This window comes from Sinocyclocheilus rhinocerous, unplaced genomic scaffold, assembly GCF_001515625.1.
Source record: "Sinocyclocheilus rhinocerous isolate Xijiao unplaced genomic scaffold, SAMN03320098_v1.1 scaffold682, whole genome shotgun sequence".
In the NCBI taxonomy this organism is placed as follows: Eukaryota; Metazoa; Chordata; class Actinopteri; order Cypriniformes; family Cyprinidae; genus Sinocyclocheilus; species Sinocyclocheilus rhinocerous.
In genome coordinates this window covers 146968-151190 of record NW_015642528.1, presented here as the reverse complement: position 1 = coordinate 151190, position 4223 = coordinate 146968, and the positions used below count along the sequence as shown (strand labels likewise).

Sequence of the window (4223 nt, the reverse complement as noted above, 5' to 3'; positions counted from 1 at the left end):
CACCTTCAATACCACGAATGAGGTGCTCTTGAGCAAGGCACCGAACCCCCAACTGCTCCCCGGGCGCCGCAGCATAAATGGCTGCCCACTGCTCCGGGTGTGTGTTCACAGTGTGTGTTCACTGCTGTGTGTGTGCACTTTGGATGGGTTAAATGCAGAGCACTAATTCCAAGTATGGGTCACCATACTTGGCCACATGTCACGTCACTTTCACTTTTCTTAAATGAGAAAAAGGGAGAGATTAACTATGTTACGTTTGTAAAACATTTCGTTCACACTTTATTTTAAGGTCCAGGCCATTAACTATGACTTTTGCTTCAATAAACTCCTAATTTGCTGCTTGTTAATAGTTAGTAAGGTAGTTGTTAACCCTCTAAGGTTGCTAGAGGTAGAGGCAGCAGGGGTAGGAGAAATAGGGCTGGAGGTAGCACTAGCTGCCCAAAGAGGTGGGCTTTTGAAATCTTGATGTCAAAATCCAGCATTTTTCCCAAAAATCCCTGGCGCCTAAAGGGTTAAGTTTAGGTATTGAATAGGATTAGGGATGTAGAATATGGTCATGCAGAATATGTGCTTTATAAGTACTAATGATGCAACAGCCAATTTGTTAATAATATGCATGCTAATAAGCAACTAGTTAATAGTGAGAATTGGTCCAAAGTGTTATCAATATTTACTAATAAGTTACTACATGCTTATGTAATGTATATTGTATATTAGGTATACATGGATATATCTAATATGTACTGTTAGTTTGAAATAAAAGTCTCATTATGATTTTTGTCATACCATCCAGTCCTAGTAGTTTCAAAAGCAGAGAATTTGATTGAAATAATGACATAAATCTTTTCCTTTAACGTTAGCAGTGGGAGATCTGTTTTGTTTAGCTGGAAGTGTCGCTGTTGCGAGACTGTGACACATGGCTGAATCATAATAGACTGTAGAAGGGGAATCAATGATTGGATTTGTATTTGTGACATGTGACGTTCAGATGAATTTTGTTTAGTCTTGTGTGGAAGAAGTGCTGAACTGTGTGACTGGTATTCTGAAGCCTGGCAGCTGTCGAAAGTCACTCATGCGGTAGCTTCCATTCTCAGCCATTCCAGTTGGATACGGCCCAAAATCTTTCGGTCTTAGAATAGAGCAGAGTCTCACTGCCTGCGGTATCCCGGAATGCCAGGAAAACCCTTGACTGAGAACGTTAACGCCCATATGTTGAGTGCCGCCATTAGTCATTCCCTGAATGACATCCCCTCTCTCATTAGCTGTACAGAAGTCTTTGAAGCTATTAGGAAAAAGTAGAGGCTTACTTTGTTAAATTTTTGTGCTGGAAGGACTCCTTGAGGTTTAGGATATATTAGTGGTATTTTGCTACCAGGCAGTTTTAAAGCATTGACAAGACTTTTATTGAGGGTCTTTCTTCAGCTATGGGCGCTTTTTGCCCTCTGGACTTTTAACACACTTTTCACACACAAGTTTACTTAATTTGTCCACCAAAATATATATATATATATATATAAAAAGCTGACATTGCAGGTAAATTCTGTAATATTTCCTTCACGAATATTCCTATCACCATGTCATGTTATGTTAAATAATGTATTTTGTTCAGTAGCATTCTGATGGAAATAACATTTTATGTTTGTGTTGCATTTTGTGCATCTTAACTACACACAAGTAAATAAATGTGATGGGACAGTAATCATTTTTAAAAATGTAAATATCGCTTTTTTTTGTTATCCTTCTTGTTTAACTGTTGTTAAACACGGGATTCATAAAACAACAAGGTTCACAGTTTAAGATACATATATATAAATGGCATTTTAAAAATATATTTAAAAGGTGGCATGGCAAAAAAAAATTTTTTTTAATATGACCTTCATATAGCAAAATAAAAAGTAATGTTAGCTTTTCATTTAAATTGAAGACTTGTAATTTACTTGAGCTAGATTTGTTTGTCTATTGGTCTTGTATAGATTTAGCAGACTTTTCTTTTTGTATGTAAATGCAACGTCTCATTGATATGTGCATGTTCTGTAAAGCTGCTTTGAAATGTTATGTATTGTGAATAGTGCCATACAACTCTAATTGTCAACTTAATGACAAGCCTAATAAAAATATTCTATTTTACTCAGGGTAATGTCTAAGACTTAACCTATTAGCTGTAAATTTGTAATTAGTAGAGGTTCCTGCTCTCTTAGGTGGCCTTGTTTGTAATTCTAGGTCTTAATTTCTTACATGTATTTCTGTGAACAAATATCAAAGTGAAATCTTGTTTGTTGGTCTCATCTCTTTCCTCTCTGGGAATAAAGGTTCTCTTTTCATCTCTGCACGGTAGCTTGCGTGCTCATAGATACACATCTGACTGCAGTGCTTTTGGATGATACAGGTGATTACACATTTGCTTGGTTCGTTTTGTCTCTAAAGCTTTTTGAATTGTTGAGTGGCACAAGTATTATTTTTCTGTCTAATGTAATGATAGACTATTTACTCCTTATGGGTCCTTCTCGGCCGGCAATCTATTAGTCCAGATTTGGAGAGCTTCCTCTCTTTGAAGCTTCCATGAGTTTTTGTTGCTTATGGTTAATGGATGGAGACTGAGTTAAGAGCAGCAGAAACAAGGTTTCCAGAGGCTTTGCGCTATCTCGGTTATTCCGAATGGACTGTGTAAATAATGATACGGCATTATGCATTCACTGGGTCTCAGTGGCAGACTTTCATTTCTCGTTTGCTCTTTGAAGGAACGTATCCTTAGAGAGCCGACTTGACACGTGATGTAGCGATTCCTGAAACTCACTCGCTCTTCGAAGTACCCTCACTAACAGAGTCCCTCAAGCATATGGCTTTGTTTTCCTATATGTCACTGTGAAACCTTAAGAAACATTTTGATGTAGACTCGTCGTGGCAGAAGGCAGCAGAAAGTGACTCGGCATTAAAGATACATTCTGGGTTCAGTTCAAGTTCAAGCTCAACTGTTTACTTTCACTTTAGACACAACCAACTGCGTTTATGTAAACCTTGTGTGTTTTTGATGGTATTAGCGCAGTTAGATGCGAAATATAACTTAGTCCAGTAATCAGGCGTTGTTTGACCGGCTTTTTAGTGTGCGTGCACTTCAGGTGTCAGAACAGCATGCGAATAAAATATTTAACCAGCAAGGATTTAAAGCACATGTAAATAATGTATTTTTAAATCTGTGAATAAGTGCAGTGTCCCGTAAATGTAACTCTACTACTGAATTAAAATTTGATGTGAATGTATGTCGCAAGTTGTAGTTAGAGCTGGAGCTGGGAGACAATGGAGGCATAGTAAATACAACGCATTGCTTGCGGTAGATGGCGTTTTGTTTGTAAATGTGTAATTATATTACAAGTGTTGCCTCCTTTGTTCACTTTTAGGCCCCGATCAGACAGAACGCATTTTTCAAGTTTGAAAACGCAAGGCGCACCGCACGAGATACATCCAGCTGCAGAACCGCAGAACCCTTACGTCACAGCAGTCTCAGGACAGCAGTGCCAGGCCAGCAGCGTCAAGCCGGAAGTGGGCGGAGCAAAAGTTATCTTACTAAGCATAGTGCCACGTAGTGTTTTGGATCACTTCAAAGTTTTACTCTACGTTGATGTCAAGTCAGCATTTTATTATAACGGTTTAATCAGATGATAGATAGATAGATAGATAGATAGTTGGAGGAACCTCAGCTCTTCACCAAACCTTTGAAGACACAGAGGTTTTTCCACAGCCTTCCAACTGCAGTATGGAGGTCTTTTGTTATCCTTGGCTCCTGAATGAGGTGTACAAACAAATGGAATGAAGTGTTGGAAATACCTTCAATAATACTGTGCATTCAATAACACATAATACTAAAAAGTCATGAGCTTTAGTCAGGTTGTAGCAAGCATTATCAAGTTTTGATTGTTTTTTTTGTTTTGTTTTTCTCAAATGTTTTTCTCAAATTTGAGATATAAAAAAACATCCCCTGCTGCAGATTTCAATCTCCTGCTCTTCCGGCACTTGCACGCAGTGAGGACATGTTTCCTGCGAAAAAATTATGGTAATTTGTAGTCTGCTGGACAGATAAAAACGTAAGCGAGAAAAAGATACCTTTCAACAGCAAAATTATCCAAGAGAATGAGGCACCACCATTTTAGTATTAGAGGAAAATCAAACTGGCAAATAAGGAAAAGCAAATATTAATTATTTAAATCCAAATTAGCTTTTTAAACACT

The 4223-nt window shown here is 37.8% G+C and overlaps 1 protein-coding gene and 1 long non-coding RNA gene across 13 annotated transcripts in view; one reads left to right on the top strand and one right to left on the bottom strand.

Annotated features, from left to right (window-relative positions):
* LOC107756101 (neural cell adhesion molecule 1-like) overlaps window positions 1-4223 on the top strand; it is a 254253-nt gene that overhangs the window by 141061 nt on the left and 108969 nt on the right. The window lies entirely within an intron of this gene.
* Window positions 3972-4223, bottom strand: part of LOC107756105 (uncharacterized) — a 1112-nt gene continuing 860 nt past the window's right edge. Inside the window, exons 2-3 of the long non-coding RNA XR_001641781.1 lie at window positions 4099-4163; window positions 3972-4032 (exon numbers count right to left, since the gene is read on the bottom strand). This is a non-coding gene — a long non-coding RNA (uncharacterized LOC107756105). The remainder of the gene's footprint in view (window positions 4033-4098; window positions 4164-4223) is intronic.